Source organism: Emys orbicularis, chromosome 22, assembly GCF_028017835.1.
Source record: "Emys orbicularis isolate rEmyOrb1 chromosome 22, rEmyOrb1.hap1, whole genome shotgun sequence".
NCBI lineage: Eukaryota > Metazoa > Chordata > Testudines > Emydidae > Emys > Emys orbicularis.
Window position 1 is genome coordinate 13,870,305 of NC_088704.1, and position 19,879 is coordinate 13,890,183.

Genomic DNA, 19,879 nt, shown 5'->3' on the forward strand with positions numbered 1-19,879 from the left:
AGTTTATTTTCAAGCAGCACATTTCCCCCTAGGATGGGCTCCTGTTGAGAAGCTAATGTACAATGGATCTTGCAACAGAGCCAACCTTGCACTACACGCCACCTTCAATTTGTATTGATCACAGCAGCCTTTCAGGGTGGCAAGGGTGTTATACTTCATCAGCTATTTGTACATTAGCTGTGTTGGTGGTTTAGGAAGCTATTTCGAGCAAGGACAGAATTTAAAATTATAAGGTTGTGCATTTTTATCTTGAGAAAGACTTGGACCCTACAGTGATGAACACCATATAAATGCCTATGGAAAAAATACAAATCAGAACACAATGTACAATATCTGGGGGAAAAACAAGGCCGGGGTCAATACTTGACATTCATGGGGACTTGATATAGAAAAAAGGAATCATGAACTTTGGTTTGACATCTATTTTTTTTTTTTTTTTTTTTGGTGTGTGGGGGTTGTAAAGCAGTACTGAGGTGTATGCGTCAGTCATTTAGTTAAAGATAAAACATCATTACTATATAGCTAAGCCCTTTATTTATTTGGCAGAAAAGATGTTGTGTATTGCCACCATTCATGGACTGCATAAACAACTTTTTTTTGGTAGTCGTACATTTTATTCTGAACTAGAGATCTAAAGGGCTGTGCTCCAAAATGAAGTTGGTCATTTTAGGCAGCTGCGAGATTTTATTATCATCGCATTAAGCGGGAGTGGGGGGTGATACTTGAAGCTGGCAGCTAAGTATCACGTTGTTTAAAGCTGCATGGTAGGAGTGTGTATTTATTTCTTCATTATTAGATTAATTTCAATCAAATCAAATTTAAAAGGTGCCTTGCTTAGCAGATGCAGCTTTAGTCTCTTATGAAAAAGGGGAGTGGGGGTTGGAGAGGATTTTAACAAAATGGCTTACTGGTTGAATAAACTACAACAAAATCCTTGTATAGAAATGTCTCTAATGTGACACCAGAGAGGCGTCTCTCTCTTATCCATCATTGGAACAAATGCTCTGTGTGTGCTTCCCTCCACCCCTCTATTTTTTTTATCTGCATTTTTTCCCACCCCCTGTGTTTTGATCTGCATTTGTAGATGTAAGGAGGTTTGTTTCATTAATATTCCTGGCTGCAGCTCTAGGATGTGAGCCGCTGATCACTCCCAGGGATGCTTTGCCTCTTTAATATCTTGCTTGCAGATGCATTTTCTAGCTGACCACGCTATTAAAGAGCTGCCATCAATCACACAGCTCGGTTCCGGCTGGGCTGAGTGGGGAGGAGGGAAAGGATAGGCAACAGCATCAGCCAGAAGGAGAGTGGAGGTGCGTGCGTGCGCGCGTATATGGCCAAAGATGTATAGAGAGCAGCACAAGTAGCATGGAGAACTGAGTCGTGTGTGTGAGAGGCAGGCGGAGAGTGTGGCCAGGAGGAGGACAGGCACCACCACCAAAGACAGAACAGAGAGCTCAATCTGTGTATTGAAGTGTTAAGCATCAAACACTGTCTGAGACTGGAATGTGTGTGTGTTCAGCCTGTTTCGTGGTGTAATTTGCACGGGAGGGATAAGCAGCAGAGGCAGCCTGCTCCCTGTGTGCCTGTGCATGGCCAGAGCTGCTGCTGCCGGACTCCGCTCCGGGTTTTCCTCTCCACCGCCTGTTGTCTTTTGGAGGCTGTGCTTCTGTCTCTTTTTTTTCCTCCTCCTGGTGTCTGGGTAAAAGAAAAGAGACTGGGTCACAGAGGCATGTGGAAGTGTCTGCAGCCGAACAGCTGAGGACTCGGAGCCTGCGAGAGGGGGAGCAGCAGTACAGTGTGCATGTGCTGAGGGGAGCCAACGGCAGCAAGCCAGGGGGCTTCTGGCCGTGCACCCAGGGCGGGCAGGCAGGCTCCAACTCGGGCAATGCTGCTCTCTCCTCCGCCTGGCCCAGCTACTCTGCAGTAAAGAAGAGGGGGCCTCCTTTTGTTCACCAAGTGCATTTCTCCTCTTCTCCCCCCCCCCGCCTTCCTCCTTTCCCTCCCTATCCTTCCCCCTTTCCTACCTGCCTTCCTTCCCTCCCTCTTCTCCTCCATGGGCCTTGCATGGTCCTGCATGTTGTTGGACACCGCAGCAGCCCCCTTCCTGCAGGCTCCGGAGAAGAAACACAAAGTCCGCAGGGGTCAGTCTGTAGCCGCTGCTAGGATTGCAGACAAGTTGTGTTTGTCCGGCTCCTCCAGGAACTGCAAAGCTTAAAGCCCAAGGCTGGCTGGGTGAGTGTGCAGCGCAAAGGAGGCGGGGGGGGGGGGGGAGTGGGCTGTCGTGTGTGGCTGCTGAGATGGACAGGAACCTTGCACCCTGTCCTGGCTGAAGTCCTTGGATGCTAGGGCTGCAGCTTTTGACTCCTGAAAGTGGGCTGTAGTTGAAGCAAGTCAGATCTGCTGCAGGTCATGCTACGGGTGTGAGTCCAGAGAGTGGGTTTACACACTGGATTATTTACTGCTTAACTCTGTGACTATAGTTAACGGTACATGAAAGGCACTACACCAAATGAAGTTCTATTGGGAGGAGAATGTTGAGATGGTCACCCTACTAGTCTTAAAATAGAATAATGATGATAATAAACCACTCTCACTACAACAAAAAACATCTGGATAGAGAAACTCTTGACTTTATTCATTTATTTTTGCCCTCCCAGATATTCCAGATTTTCAAGGAAAGTTGGATCAACGCGGTATGTGATGTGATAGCTTTTACTGGCCCAGAATGCAAGCTCAGAGTGTTTTAAGGCCACAGGTTTCTCTTTCTCAGGTGAATGTTTTGCTTTGTATGTTTTTAATCTAACAAAGTTAGCTAAACAGAGCAAACATTTTGAGTCTAAACTATTTTATGCAAGTGAGGTGAAGAATGAAGTTTCCTTGCTTGGTTGAAAATCCACTTCCATTCCACTTGCTAAGGTGCAGGAGTGTCTTGGAATGCCTTTTAAATTTTAATTGGTACAGTGGTTGGTGTAAGGTTCTTTTATAATGTTTGCTCAAACCCTGTTCTTAGATGAAGTGACAGGGAGACCTGCTTGACCACTTTCTGTTTCTTGAGAAAGAAACCAGCTCTACTTTGTTTTACAATCCGTTTTTAAGCCTTTCTTGAGTACATGTGGCATTACACTGCATGGGGTATTGTGTGACTGGATGGCTTCCTTTCAGCCATATGGGGTTCTTTTTTAATTGTATGTGAATGAAAATGGCAGTTGACAAGGAGACTAATTTTTAATTTAAAATTAGTCAGATTTTTTAAGACTTGTAAAATACGTAAAAGTTGAGAACAGAAATGTGACCCTTAATTCCTGGAGTCTAAATTTAAATATTCTACATTCTAGCAAAGGATTCCTTCTGGGAACTCAAAATTAAAGTAAATAGGATTTAAAACCCTACAGACAGGGCAACGTTATTTCAATGTAAAGCCATTGATCTGTGGGCAATTAGTTCCAGTCTTGCAGCGCAATCTGCATTTTTGTCAGATTTTTGTTCTTAAAGGCACATGTTTGAATAGCTATATTGCCTAGTAAAATAGCACAAGGCAGACATTTTAGATGCTTTACAGCAAGTTGAAGAATTGTGTGGGAGCAACATTTAAAAGCTTTTTTGTTTTTTTCCAACCCTGTAATTTAGTAGTGTTTAAACTATGTTATAAAGATCTCTGGGAGCAGTGAAAGGTGGTTTTGAGTCCAGCACACTCAAGTGCTTATTGTACTCTGGCAGGCTGGGTGCTTGGCAGCCAGTTTTTGAAATGTTATTTGATCTGGCTGCATGATAGAATTGACTAGGATTACACCATTTTTTCCCCCTGTGGCTGTTGAAAGTGATGCATCAGCGAGTGCTGTTCAATAGCATATTTTAAGACTTAAACTGCATGTATTCACTTTAAGCAGTTTCCAGTGAAAGGCAGTTTAGAATTTCTCTTGTCTTGTGGTTAGGATTTATGAATTGAGGCAAGGGCTGACGTAATCTATCCCACTTCCTTTGTGTGTTTTTTATAGTAGATAGTGTTTTTTTTGTTTTACTTTAAATAGCTGTGACTGTTTCTCAAATACTTGCATATCTTCTTTATGCTGTTGGCTTTAGTATAACTAGTCAACTTGTTCTTAAATTATCCATCTTTAAAGATATTGTTCTTTCAACTTTCACTGAAGTTCAGTAAATAGCTTGTGTATTATGTGGACTAGTTTTTTATTTTAATTAGTGTAACTGTGTACAGCTGTTATGTCAGAATGCATTGACTTCCTTCTGCAGTGTAGAGTATCATACACTAGAGGTTGTAAAGAATTGCTTGGTGGATCCTCTAACCCCTTCCTTGCTCATTTTTATTCATGTGATGGGACAAGACAGCCTTTTGTTTCATAGTATCAGTAGCTAATAGCTCATTTGTGAGAGACCTTTTGTTTTGGTTTGGGGTGGCGGGGGAGGAAAGAAAACAAGAAGCCAGGTATTAATAGACTTCTCATAAACCTGCCTGTTTTGGGGTCAAAGGGTTATGCTAGCTATTGTGTTGCTTAAGAGTATCAAGAAGGAACTATCTATTTTTGTAATGTCACAGAAGGTCAGTGGTTTTGTACTGTGGATGAATTACTACTGAGGCAAATATTCTACACTGTTAAAGAATCCTTTAAAGCCATATCTGTATAAAGATGGAGAATGCACTATCCTTAAAGTGTAGAGGCTGTATGCAGTTTGGATTAAAAGGGCCAAGTCCTCAACTGGTGTAAATTGTCACAGCTCCATGAACCCAATAGGGTTACCTTAGTTTACATCAGCTGTGGATCTGACTCAGTAACTTAATTTCATTATGGATTATGTTCAGGATCTAAAGTGATTGTGTGGATTTAGGTGTAGCATGATCTTGTGTGTAGAAACACCGTCTCGGTCTACTGTTAAATTACTTGCTTGGGTTCTTTTAGTAAATTCTTAAATGGGGGCAATACAACAAGGATATGAGGTTGGTCAATCATGCTTTAAATATGTTGCCCCTCACAGACAATGCATTGCTTCTTCAGTGAACCCAGTGTGTTTTTTACTAAGGGCTTGTCTACACTTGAAATGCTACAGTGGCACAGCTGCAGTGCTGCAGCCCTGTCGCTGTGGTACTCCCGTGTAGATATGAGCCGAGGGGTGAAAACATTACCACCTACGTCGATGGGAGGAGTTTTTCCGTTGATATCGGTAATCCATCTCCCTTGAGAGTTGGTAGCTAAATCCACAGAAGAATTCTTAAATCAATCGAATGCTGTCTACACCTGGAGTTAGGTCGGTTTAACTATGCCATTAGGGGTGTGGACTTTTCACAACCCTGAGCAATGTAGCTGGGTTGACCTAACTTTTTAGTATAGACCAGGCCTAAGCCATCTTTTTTTGGTTGGTCAGAGCACACATTAGTTCTTGTATTTGGCAGAATGTTCCTGGAACTGAGAGCAGTTTGTGGTGATAAGAGTATGTAGGCTGAATCGGAAGCAGGAAGAACAGTCAGTAAAAGCAAACGTGTGAAATCTGTTTATACATACATCTAATGTGGTGCCTTTATGTCAGACCCAATTAACTGATAGCAAATAGGGTGAAAATGCAGGTGGTAGAGCTGAATGTGTAGTGAGGCTATGGTCCATTAACATTTTGGAGAAATAATGAATGTTCACCAAGATACTAAGGGCTTTTACTCGTGTGTTGTTCCTAATTTCCCTCCTGTTCACACACACAATCTTCTCACCTACGTTTGGTGCTGTAACCCCTGTTCAGATGGCCTGTGCGACAGTGATGGTCCAGATACCTCAAGTGGAGGACAGAAGATTTAAACCCCCCAAACAAGCAGTTAAAGCAACTGATTGTATACTGTATTACTGTACTATAAAAGTATATCAAGTCTTTTATGAACCCTTGTAATGTTCTGAACTTCGTTGCCATCATAAGATGTATATAGACTGTGGTTATGAATCTATATGTTTGTGTATGTAGAAAACTGTGTTCATAATCTCTACTACAACTACACCTCACAACAGGGTGTTGAGTAGTTAGCGAGAACAGGCAACTCTAGCCAGGTGTTCATGTGAAACCAGCTTCAAGTAATGATCCACCGTCCTGCCCAGGAAAATACAGTGATGGACCAATAGAGTTAATGGAAAGACATTGAGACATCCCTGGCTATCAAGTCAAGAGGGAATTTCCCCACTCTGAATAAACATGAGTCACCATGGACTGGGGTGGGGTGGGGAGCCTTTTAAAAACAGCCTCGGGACTGATTTAAGCTTTTTTTTTTTTTTTTTTTTTTTAAATCTAGACCTTGAGGGACAGCCTCATAATTGGAGGCTGCCTGTGAAGGCTCAGTCCCCCTCCTGTAGCTCAGGGGTATGCTGAGAAATTGACTTAAGGCAATAGATAACTTGCCTTAGAAAAGGGATTTTATCTAATAAGAGAGCATAAAACCTGAGGCTGCGTTTTTGGGTTTCTCTGTAACCTGTATATTTTTTTATTTCCCTTACTATTTTATTTTTGAATCTGATTTTTCTAGTAAAGAAACTTATTTTATTTTATTTTTCCCACAAGCAGGTCTCTGGTGTGTAAACTATGGAGGGTGGGGGCCAAAGTAGGCTGATATCTCGGAAGTGGGTTTCACATCTTTGCAGGTGATGAACCAGAGGGAAACGGTCCAAGTCTCTGGTAATTAAGAACTCAGGGAGGACATATTTGGAGAGACTGGGGACTGGAAGGGCCGTTGGTGTCACCCTGCAAGGAGTAACTAGCGAGAGCCAGGGTGAGACCTGATGCTTGTAGGCTGGCTACTGGGGAATTGAACCATATATGCACAGCACAAAGGCCACAAAGATTTACAGGGCAGGTGGTGACAGGATCCCTTACTGGTCTGGGTAGTCCCCAAAATGCCACAGTGGCGTAGTTGCTGCAGGAGTTGCACCCCAGTATCAGCAAACTGAGGTTCACACTCCAAATACTTGCTGAACAAACCAAGAGATTCAAAAGTGACAGAGCAAAGTACAAGCTTACAATTTATTATTTTCTGTTTATTTCAGGTTAGGGAAAATACAAGAAGGAAGGAGGAAAATGAGCTGGTTAATCACTGGACAAAATGGATAAAAAGAACTTGGGAGCTTGTATTTGCAATATTTCTCTAAGGGGAAATATTTGTATTCCCTAAAGGGAAATCAGTAGAGGATCTGAGAACTTTGCACATTGAGCCTTTTAAGCAGAAAGAGGAGGGTACAGGTGGAATTGTCCCAGTGTTGGGACACCAGACAGGCCTTTATTCCCAGGAGGCAGCTGCTAAGTTAGAGCTGACCAAATTGCAATTCCACAGGTGGCTCATCTGAGGCTATAGCAGTGGCTCTCAAACTTTTTTACTGGTAATCCCTTTCACATAGCAAGCCTCTGAGTGCGACACCCCCCCCCCCCCTTTACTAATTAAAAACCCTTTTAATATATTTAACACCATTATAAATGCTGGAGGCAAAACAGGGTTTAGAGTGGAGGTTGACAGCTTGCGACCCCCCATGTAATAACCTCGTGACCCCCTGAGGGGTCCTGACCCCCAGTTTGAGAACCCTTGGGCTAGAGACTAAATGCCGAATGAGGTTTTCAGTAGACTCATAACCTGCCTACTCTGCAGCGAGGAGGCTGGCTAAATTATTTGAGTTCTCATAGTTCACCAGTTCCCTCTGTGGGCCCAGAAGGACAGACAAGTTGTCCCACAAATCACTGGGAAAGAATCATAGTGTCTCAACTTCCTGCAGCAAAAGGACCTCGGAATATGCTCCCTAGAAGTCCCAATCTCATCGGTGAGTGCAGTACCAGGGATGACACAGTAACTCAGATATAGTTTTGTAGACCTTCAGTGAAGATGTACCCTTAAGACAATGAAGCAGGAAAATGGATAGTTGCACAGTAGTTAGAAAAAGAATTAAAATGAGTGAAACTTGTCATATCTGGGACATAAAGCCCTATCTAGGGCCACTGTTATTTAATCTTCAACACTGATGTGTAAATATCCCAGGTAACCAGAGGTTGAACCTGGGTCAGTTCTTTTCACCAGTATTCCATACAAGCAATAAAATGTATTGGTCTGTTTAAAAAATAAAATAATGTGACCTGCATATTTGATGAAGTATTTGTCAAAAGCCTCCAGATACAGCTATGAACACTGTAAAAAGCATTATTTGCTCCTGACCTATCGCGTTATCTACTAACTTTAAAATGGGCGATAGAAGCGGCAGTGTTCTAAGTCCATAACTTGTTTTGAGCCCTGACAAGTTTTTAAAGAATAGTCCCTTACATGGTAAACTGCTCTTCAATAAATACTAGTTCAAAAGAATCTCTGATAGCTTAGTAACGGTATGTATTCAAGATATTTAAGGTGCCCTTGTGTTGTGAAGTTATCCATTCTCAATAAGAACTTTGCTTATATTTCCTAAACCCTGAATGGCTACATTCTTGTTTAGAAAACCTACATTCCAACCCCTCCCTCTTAGAAAAAACACAACCATCTTTCTCAAGTGAATTTATCCTTTCTTAAAAATCGTCAGCTCTTCAACAGGTTTTCTTCCTGCTTCTGAAACACCAAATATTGCTTGTTTGAAAGTCTTTCTAGGAATATACATATTCAAAATTCCATATAAAGTGTGTGTGTGTGTGTATATATATGTGTGTATATATATGTGTGTATATATATATATATATATATATATTTGCTATAGTGTCTGATCTGGAGTCTCACTAAGGTTACAACCATGCCACAGTGGAATAACCATGTTTTAAGGTTCTAATATGGTTCCCTGGCCAGCATGGATGAGGCTCCCCCCCCCCCCCCTTCCTCAAGAACTCTGCAAGCCACACTAGCCTATAGACAAACGTTCTAGTATTTCCTGACATTTATGAAACATGCAACACTGTTTTATAACATGGATCTTAAGGCAAATATTGGTGCTAGTCAGGAAAACTGTGTTGGACTCATATGACATACAAACGGTAGTGTGAACTGGATCTCATTTATCTTTGCCCTTTTATGTCTGTTTGAAAGTTTATCAGTGAATCCTTTTGTAACAGAGGTTGAATGATAGTAAAGGTTAAGTTCTCACTGAAAGAGCTCACAACAATTAGTATTTGTTCCCAAGTTTGCCTGAGGTAGCAGTTTGAGTTTTGACCTTTGAATGCAAAGCAAGAACAAGTAATGTTGAAAAATGTAAATGATTAAAACAAGCTGGGCTTCTTTAGGAAACTTTTATGCAGCTCTGCCAACAAAAAGCCCTGGTGATTGCACAAACATTTGGTTACTGGGATAAATAATATTTGACTGTGATGTGTGAATTTTGTTTATTATAACTATACATTTCTCATATGACAGCAGGGTTAGAATTCTGGCTTTTCCTACTGTTAGCAAAAGCACGGGGGAAATGAGGGCTGTAAATTTCGCATTAGCAATGCGACTGCACAGTTCCTCAAGGGGGAAATAACAGTGCAAATTTCAGAGGAATGATTCAGTGCGATTAAGCTCTTCTGTGAAAATGGATATAATTCAGAGGCAACAATCTAAAGTTCTACACAGCAAACCTGAACTGTTTTAATAGTTAGATATCTTCAGCTTTTCATGTTCCTTTTTCAAAAGTAAGGTCTACTATGCTATGTGACAGGGAAGGGAAACACAATTTTTCAAAATTTACTAATCCTAATCTAGGTCTGTTGCAGCATTTCTACCTAGTAATGCAGAGCTTTATTTTAAATTCGTCTGTTTCAGACTTATATCCTTCATTAAACAACAAAAAGACAGCCCTAGTTTGACATAGTGATTACTTTGTAAAACAGACACCTTTTTTTGTCAAGATCAGAATACTCTTGAGAAGTAAAGTTGTAGTTTTTCAATATTACATGTCATATAGCAGCACCTGAAGTCTGGAAAATTGAATACTCTGCAAGAATGTTAAAAATGAAGGCATTGTTAGAGTTTATAACACTAAATCAGTGGTATTTTTTTCCCTCTTGCGTGGAAGGTTTTGGCCTTTGGTTTGAGGGGTGTATTTTAGCCACTAAATTAAACATTATCGTCTCTCCCATGATTCATCTAGCTGGTAAAATGATAGCAGCCAAAGGTTACTACATCTGGTATTGAAGTTGTGGCTGTGGATTCTTTTGTTCCTGATTAGATTAGGGAACTAAAACCTCCCTAATCAGTTCTAGGAAAATTATATATTTACTTAAAATAGGACCAGCATGTTACTTCCTTTGACCCTGAGAAAGTTCACAGCTTCTTTGTTGTTGTCAGCTCATCTTTTTTCATAGGTACTGTCACTTTGAAAAGTGTAGAAACCCAGCAGAGAGTAGATATTCCCCCCCCCCCCAAGCGCATGTTGGACCTGAGAACTCCTTTATTTGTATTTATCCACAGTGTGAAGATTTTTGGTTTTAGTCTGTGACTGATGACTAAGAGTTTCCGCAGCAGGTGGTTGTATTACAAGACAGTATAAAAGTGATTGAGCCAAAATGCAACAGGCTATAAACCTCAATCAGTAAAACACACACACACACACACACACACACACACACACACACACACACACACACACACACACACACACACACTTTCCTTAAATCTGATAGAGTAACAATTCCCTGCAGAATTTACTTTTACAAGCAGTCAAAACATATACTGTATTTGCTCCATTTCCTGTTGAAATCTAACAAAGGAGGCAAAAATCAGATTTCCCTTTCCTGATGATAAAGCTATTCCTTGGAGGGTAGAGTAGGGAATAGATTCTTATACAGCAGTTCCCACTGAATAATTGAATGCTTTTAGGTAATCTTTGCTGTGTGTTTCAGAGTAGCAGCCGTGTTAGTCTGTATCCGCAAAAAGAACAGGAGTACTTGTGGCACCTTAGAGACTGTGTGTGTTTGACTGTATGTATGAGGAGGAATGTCTCTAAACTGCATGTTTAATATTAGAATATTGTAATTAGAGCTGGCATACCCAGCCAGCCTATGTTTTATAGTTAATAATGATGTAAAGGAGTTAAGAGCGAGCACCCCAAGGTTATTGGATCATTCGGATTCTGATTACCCTTTCATGGTGTAATAAAGTAATTATGAATACTGCATGAAAAATTGCTGTATTGTTTCAGTATATTACTGCTTTCTGTGGTTTTTAAAAGAAATTGCGTTGTCCTCTTTTGCATTATTTTTAGGTTTTATATATTCAAAGCATATATTATTTTCAGCCACACAAGCTAAAGCACATTTAAAAAAGCCAAAACAAATATTTTTTTAGGCTTCTTGGTTCCTGTTAATATTTCACGTTGTATCTGTTCTCTTTATAATAGTACATGCCACCGTTGCTAAGCGAATTTAAGTACATCCTGGTCTAAATTGAAAGAGTGCTCTTTCGTGAATGGATATAGTAGGAGTAGCTGTGCAGAATCAGTTGTTGGCAGGGAAATTCTTTGCAAATGCATACTGAAAAAACAGTGGCATCTGGAAACAAAGTGGGGGGAAAAACTCTGATGCTCCACTGTTGAGAGTAACTTCTGTTTGTGATCAAGCATGTGACAAACTGTTGGGAAAAGCAAACTGAATTTGATTCATGCTTTTGATTTTTAAATGGAGCTCAGCCTGTGTGGATTTTTGTCTGCAAAATCAGGTGCTTAGCTCTATCTATATGGTGGGATTTGTGTGCACAGCTACTTCTGGGTGCTAAAAGGCAGGCACAATAAATTGTGAACACAGTAGCCCCTGCACAAGAGACTGCCGTTTGGTCTTTCGACCCTAAAGTTCTCTTCCAAGGGGTATGAACGCTTAATGCACAAGATGAGAATAAGTATTTAAGATGAAAGTAAATATTTTTGGTTTTCTTAAAACATGTTGGTAATGACCAGTATAAATTATGGTAACAAAGCACAAATGCAAGAAGTTTGGGTTTGACTCTACAGCTAGTGAAGTTTAGCTAGTTGCTGTACAGCAATTGGTTGTCTTGTTACCTTTTTTGTTGTTGTACAGAATCATCTTTGGCTACATGCTGCTTTTCTTTTAAGGACATGCTGGACCACCCAAAATGCCAAAGTTGCCTGTAACTCTTTTTGTTCTCTACATTGTTTTCCTGTGGGAGTTCCACAATAGTTAAATTCAACAATATTTTAAAAAACCACCTGTTTAAATAATACAGTCAGCAGAACCTTGCTCTATGTACACAGCTCTGTGGTCATTTTGAACATAGTTGGCGATAGTCTTGACTGGAGATGAGTTGTAATTCTGTACCAGGTTAGGAAGATACTAAAGCTTTGAAACTCTTAGCTCTTTCATACCTCTCATAATTGGTGCATTAGCAATAATATGTATAAGGGTATTTGTTAGCATTTGGTAGCTGAAAATCTTCGTGCTTGTCAGCACTCAGACTTGCATTGGTTTCACTAAACTGGTGCAAACTCCGATGTGGACATACTTACTAGCTTAAAATTAAATTTATAGGAAGAAACTGAACTGACATAACAGGTATAAATTGATTTTTATGATGCCCATGCACCAGGTTGCAACGACTTAACTGAATCGCTTTAAAAGAATAACTTTGGTTAAACTAATGCAACTTGGAGTGATCAGGTCTTAGCACATCCTTTTCTGTGTCTGCATTGTTTTGGTAGGGAATTGAGATTTTGGAAGAACTGCTGATACAAACACTTTTTGATGTACCCAGAAAATATTAAGCTAAATATGGGACTTTCCACAAGGTGCTTTGCATTGCAGTCATGGACACCTCCTTTCAGCCCAAGAGAGTGCTGACCAGGCAAGACGTGCTTCATAAACACTGGTGTCATTTTCTTCCAGTTTGACTTGTTAATGCAGTGGATTTTGCATGTGGAATGCACCCAGTAGTTGTTTCTCGTGTTTGCTTTTATGGAGCTTCTAGAGAATACCAACTATTTGTCACAAATAGACCAACAGTTAATCTAGTGCTGGATGGGTGGCCAACGGAAATTTACCCCAGAATTATCTGATCAAGACATACTTGTATTTTTAGTTTTCTTAATGGCTTTTAAAGTATGTGTGGTATATGTATTTACTGATCTTGTGGAACACATTACTGAATATTTGTAAACAAGTAAACAAAGTGCTTAGTTGGGACTCAACACTGGGAATTTTGTCTCTTGGAAATAATACCTACTCCTTAAAATACTGCTACTTTGAGTTTTTCATTGGCAGTCTGGATTAAGTTGTGTATGGATTATTGCACAAATTCAACTGATTTGTGCAAAACCTGGTCAATGCCATAAAAAGCTTTTAGCTTGTACCTAGCTGTTCATGAACATTTCCCATGGACTTAGAGCTTGGCATCCAGTGGCCATCCCATCATATAATACTTTCCCTCATTCCTCTCTCTCCTCATCCCTGGTGATGTTCAAATGCTATACATTAAAATATTTATTTGATATTCTCTAAATTTAGTATAGTTTCAAAGTGGGTTTTTGTGAAATATCTTCTTGTTCTTGCTTGTTCTTAGGGGAGATCACAATTCAGTATAAACTAAGAATTAGCCAGAAATAAATCTCAACTGAATTTGTAGATATTTATCTAATGGGAGAGGTTACATGACTGTTGGAGAAAACAGGCTAATCTGGACAGTGGTGAGTAGATTGCTTGGATAACAGGAACTGGTGATTTTTGTCCTATAGCACATGGAGAGCAGTTCTAAAGACTTGAATTTGAGGTGGATTAGGTTACTGTAGTAGGAGAGAGTTTTGTGATTTTAAGCAAATACCTTGACATTTTTATGCTTGTTTTACCTTTAAAGCTTACATTTAGCAAATGATTGCTTTCTCTGAAGTTTCAATCTTTGAAGATACTCTTGTACAAATTTAATAAACCATGTCATGTGATTTTAATAAAATGCACAGTTTTTTTACTGTCCTATGTAAGTACGAATGTGTTCCAATTTTTATATTTCAGCAAAAAAGAGCAGAACGACGATGTTTTTGCCCTATGTATATTCATAGTGTGAAATAGGTCCATATTTTGTTCCTCATTTAGAGTTGTGTATATAGTTCCTGATCCTTTTTGTGCTGACCTATTGTCAACCCAGAGCCTTATATGTTGGATTGTTCATTCAATGACTTTCAGTCTCTTAAAAGCATTTCACAGACCTGTTCACAATCCTTCATTGTTAAAAATCCATCTTGCAGACGGGACAGAGATTTCACATTGTACTCCTGAGGGAATATTGCGCCTCTGCATGCGTGCAGAATTCATGTCCCCTGCAGATTTCTTTGCTTCCCTGCAGAAAAATGACTTCTGATGGGGAAATAAAGGGAAGCCGCAAGAGTGGTCACACACCCTGCCCCAGCAGCCCGGAGCAGCCAGCGGAGAGGTAAATCACTACGGGGGAGGGGGTGAGTGAGCGGGGCTGAGGATGCCCTGACTGGTGGCTCCTACCCTGCGCCAGACTCTGCTGCTAGTCCCAGCTGGGCTGGAGGCAGGGGAGGACAGGACGACTTCTCCTCCTGCAAGAAGTGGCCAGGGCTGGGTCAGACCCACCCTCAGGAACCTCACCTGGCTGCAGGAAGTTCTGCCCCCATTGTCGTGGGGGAAGGGGTCACTGTGGGGATCTGCTCCCCCGTCTGTTCAATCCCCTTGCATCCAGACCCCCCCATATCGAGACCAACCCCTTAGAGCCCCCATCCCACTCAAACCCCCAATCCGAGTCCCTCTCCCCTACACGCAGACCAGCCCCTGCTGAGCCCCCCTGCACTTGAACCCTCACCCTATGAGCCCCACCCCCTGCACCACCCTGATGAGCCCCCTCACCTGGACCTCCATCCCACCAAGCCCCATTCCTCCAGCACCTGACTCCTCCACTGAGCCTCCCACACTGACCCCCCTGCCAAGCCCTATCTCCCCCCATCCCTCCTTGGCTGAGTCCCAACCACCTTCACCTGGATCCCCCTTCAGAATTCCATTTCCCCCTGTACACGGAACTCCCCAACAAGCCCCTGTGCATCCGCCCCCCCCCTCCCCGCACCTGGACTCGCAACTGAGCTGCCTGCACCCAGATTGCCCCACATAGAACCCTCTCACCCCACATCTGGATCCCCCCCACTAAGCCTCTCCACACTTGGATCCTGCCGGGCTGAGCCTGTTTGTCCCACATCTGGATCGGGGACCAGGGCTGGGTGTGCGAGGCTCTGTCCATGTGTCTCTCTCCCTTGGTACTCCTGGCATGGAGGGGCAGGGCCCTGTGGTGTTCCTGGGGCAAGCCCTGCCTTGTGTCAGGATTGGGTGCAGCGTCACTGCCAAGTCCGTGTCTCTGGCGGGTGGGGGATGGCTGCAGAGTGATCTCCCATCTCCGTGCAGCCAATGGCCTGTGCTCCCCACTGCCATGCTGGAGCCTCCACATTTATTTATTAACAAATAAAATATGCAGAATTTTGTAGAATTTTTAATTTTTTGGCACAGAATTCCCTCCGGAGTAATGTCTGATCTCGCCTTACAGTTTGTGGGATTTTTTTTGAGACATTGTCTCTGTTTTGAAACTATTGAATGATTTCACTATGGTACATAGCTTCCGTGTTTCTACGTTTAATTGTCCCGGAACAGTAGCCTGTAATTATGAAAGTCGAGAGATTTTTTTCCCCTTCTAATTTATCATTTTATAGAATCATTTGTCTTTTAAAATTCTATAGTCTTTTACATATTTTGTGTGAATTTAGTGCCCAATATAATGAGGGATGAATAGCACTGGGTAAAACTAGGCATGGTACAGGCCTCAAGTTAATTTCCAGAACACCTCCATCCTGTCCTGATTATTAGATTTAAGATTGGCTTGAGCAGAGGCTGCTCATTGTGCTGGCCAGCGTGGTGGTCTTGTGATGTGAGTAAGTGTCCACAGTGTACTTGAATTCGACTGCTAAACTCATTTTGCTTGTGGCTTAATAGTGATTTCTACCTATGTGTTCAGAAAGCTAATGGTTTATGTCCCAGCTTTGCAAAGTATTGCACTTAGCACCTCATTGGATCAGGCCTGAGTGCATTAACTAACCCACTATGCCACCTGGACCTGTTCAACTAGTGTGATCACATTACTAGAATTATTTATCCAAGTTTAATGGAGGGCTTATAACAGAAAATATATTTAATGACTAAAGTGTGGCTCTGGAGGCTTAGTAAAGCACTTCCTATAACTACAGATTGAGGCCAAATTTACCACTTGAATCATTTTCTTACAACTTATTTTCCTGCCACATGACTAGAAATTGTGAATTTATATATGAATTAGCAATGTCCTCTAGGTGGTTAACAGGTTGTTAATGCTGCTCTCTGTGTTGCAGTTTCGGTACTACTAATATAGAAGATTACATACCTCATCACAAGCTACAGACTACGCTACGCTCAATTTTTTCTCTGGCCAGTGTAAATGCCCCAGTACAGTGATACAGTAGATTGAACCACCCCCTCGAATTTGCAGCGCAGAGACCTGGTTGACCAACTGAGGTTAATGTAGTGCAAGTGTAGACACTGCATAACTTGGTCAACCATAGCAGTCTTCCAGCAGCTTGTCCCACACCGCCCCATTCCCTGTGACCGTGACTGCTCTGGTCATAATTTTAAACTCCACTGCCCAGAGGCCACAGAGACCAAAAGCCAGTCCCTTTCTTCTTAGTGTGTGTCTGAAATGCCTTTTCCTGATTGCCCACCTTCGTGAGCGTACCTAGCAGCTCACCTTCGTTTTGTGCAACTGCCCAACTGATCATGCCAGCTTCATGCATGCAGATAAGTACTGGATATGCTCTTGCTTGGAGTAGACAGGGAATTATTGGATCTCCTGGGCCTATGGGGAGAAGATGCTGTGCAAGCACAGCTACAGACCAGAAGTAAAAACATGGACATCTATGAGCAGATTGCATGGGGGACGCAGACAAAGGTGTATGACAGGGGATCAGCAGCAGTGCTGTGTGAAAGCGAAGGAACTTCTCCAGGCCTAACACAAGACTAGGGAGTGCAAAAATAGATCTGGTTCTTTGCCACAGACCTGCCATTTGTACACAGAACTGTATGCCATGCTTGGTGGAGATCCGTAGAGCACTGTGGATACCTTGGAGGAGCCTGAGACCGAGATCCCTGCTGCGAACAGTGAGAAGGAAGGGGGAGATGTGGTGGGGGAATCCTGCCATACCCCAAGACAGGACCTGTTTGAGACTTTGTCACGATCTAGTCAGTTCCACCAGGCAAGCACAGATGAGCCTGATAAAGGGGAAGGTAAGGTAAGTGTGTGCATGCACTTTTTCTTACAATCTTTACATTTAAAGATGGTGCCTAGCCCATCTCCAAGTTAACAAGATACAGGTATAGGACCTGTCATTGTATTACTCGTGGAAGATGAGGTAGGGGTACAGAGGTAGAGTTGGCATCTGCTTCCCGTTGTCTGTTGGTTTAGTTGGGAGGTGGGGGCCCACAGAACACTTTGATTATGTGCATTGGGATTTCCCTTGTATCCTCCTGAGAGATCTCTGTGAAACTTTAATGGCGATACTTTGCAATCCTTTCTCAAAGGTTTCTAGGGATGGCAGCCTGATTTCTTTCTCCATGGTAGGAGGTTTTCCCATTCCGTTCTGCGATGAGTTTGGCTAGCACTATTGCAGTAAATAGGCTAGTGGCCTATGGGCCCAGGCAGCCTTGTGTGCCAGTAGCAGCTGTGTTCTCTGTGCCTTTGTGACGCTCAGGAATGAGATATCAGCTAAAATCACCTCTGCCTGTGGAAGACAGTGCCAGTATTCAGTGCCATTACCTGATGTCCGTACCCAAGAAGTGTAGAGAAATTTTATAGCTTCATGCAACAGATTCCATTTCCCTGCCTCCTCCCAGCAGCCCATACTTACCATGGCTGGGGCTGGAGAGTGATGTGCTGAAGTACTCCAAAGGCAAAGTGTATATAAGCATTTCTTTAAAAAAAAAAAAAAAAATTATTGGAATAAGGGGAGGGAATTTTGAAACTTTTTTCCTTTCTGTTGTGACTGTAAATCCAATGGTACATCTATCTGTCTGTTTTTTATCAGCAGCTTCTGGTGTGCCAGCCTTGAGGGATGCCCCCTCCACGCTCACAGCATGCCAGACTCTGATGAGGAGGAGAAAAAAAGAGGATGAGTGAGGACGCATTCTGTGAGTTCCTGCAAGACAGTGCTGCATTGGATCTTGAACAAAGGGCTTGGAGGGCCAATATGGCCAACAGCGTGGAGAAAGACAGAGGACAGGAAAAAGGCCCCAGAAATCCCAGCAAGACAAGGAATGTGAAATGTACCAGGACGAACCCAAAGGCTGCAGAGCCTGGTTGACCTACACATACAAAATTCCTGCACTCGCCATCTTTTCTAGTACATGGTTACCACTCCCTGTACCTCCAACATACCACATGGCATCCTGGGGCATATCATTACCCCTATCACTCCATGCTTGGGGAGGAGGGGCAGCAAGGAAATCCACAGCTTCACATACATCAACCATGGTTCTCACAGGTCAGTGTATGTATGGCCACAACAGATGACATTTGTTTACTCACATGGACATAAATGTTAACTTCCTTTAAGTTTCCCCCTGTTATGTTAAAAATGAGTGTAACATTGCCTGTGGTTTTTTGCATGTTACTTTTTCCTGCTCAATAAAGTTCTATTTTTGGGAAATCAAATTATCTTTCTTAGTTCACAGCAAATATTGCAGAATACATAGTGGGAGTCAAAGCAAACAGTACTTTTAAATGTAATCCAAGCACCACATAATTCATAACTTTAGAAGGAAAAGATTCACATTTATAAATGTACAGGAAACACTACACAGTTCTTAACAGCACTCGAAGCTCCAGGCCCAGAGAAGACTCCAGCACAGAACACGACTGTGGCTGACAAAGTGCTCTTCTGATGCCTCTCTCAACTGCATAGCTCCACGGGGGGCTCTTGTAATAGCCCTTGGGTCTGGCTGTTCGAACTCAGCAGACAGCTGCTCTACCTCCACCCTAGCGTCAGCTTTTTTCCCCCTTGCCTCACAGATATTATGCAGGACACAACAGATGGCTTTAACCATTAGGTTATTTTTTCACTGAGCTCCAATCTAGTAAGTAAACACCACCAGCGTCCTTCAGTCTGTCAAAAGCACGTTCAACAGTCATTTTGCACCTGCTGAGCTGGTAGTTGAATCCCTCCTTTGTGCTTTTGAGGTGGCCGATGTATGGCTTCATGAGCCAGGGGAGCAGAGAATAGGCTGGGTCCCACAGAATCACTGTTGGCATTTCAGTGTCGTTAGTGGTAATCCACTAGTTGGGAAAGAATGTCCCTGTTTGCAGCTTTCTGAACAGTCCTACATTCTTAAAGATGTGAGACTCATGGATGTACCCTGATCAGCCCACAATGTCGGTGAAGTGTCCCTGGTAATCCACCAATGCTTGCATAACCATAGAAAAGTAGCCTTGTCTGTTGATGTACTCTGTGACAAGGTGCACTTGTGCCAAAATGATCTTGATCAATTGGAGAGTTGGTCTGAAATCAATATGAAGTTGAATAAAGACAAGTGCAGAGTACTTCACTTAGGAAGGAAAAATCAGCTGCATAACTACAAAATGGAGAATAATTGGCTAGGTGGTAGTCTCTCCTGAAAAGAATCTGGGAGTTATAGTGGATCACACATTGCCTGAAGTCTTGAGAAAAGAAGACAGAGTGGGGAGCTAAGTCTTTAAATATGTTAAGGTCTGTTACAAAGAGGACATTGATCAGTTGTTCTTCATGTCCAAGGAAGGCAGGTCAAGAAGTAATGGGTTTAATCTGCAGCAAGGGAGATTTAGGTTAGATATTAGGAAGAACGTTCTAACTCCAAGGGTAGTTAAATCTGAAATAGGCTTCCAAGGGAGGTTGCAGGG

General features: G+C 42.2%; 1 protein-coding gene across 1 annotated transcript in view; it reads left to right on the top strand.

Moving 5' to 3' along the window:
• Window positions 1-2,085: 2,085 nt before the first annotated feature.
• RERE (arginine-glutamic acid dipeptide repeats) overlaps window positions 2,086-19,879 on the top strand; it is a 311,393-nt gene continuing 293,599 nt past the window's right edge. Inside the window, exon 1 of the mRNA XM_065421264.1 lies at window positions 2,086-2,232. The gene's annotated coding sequence lies outside the window, so the exon portion shown is untranslated. The remainder of the gene's footprint in view (window positions 2,233-19,879) is intronic.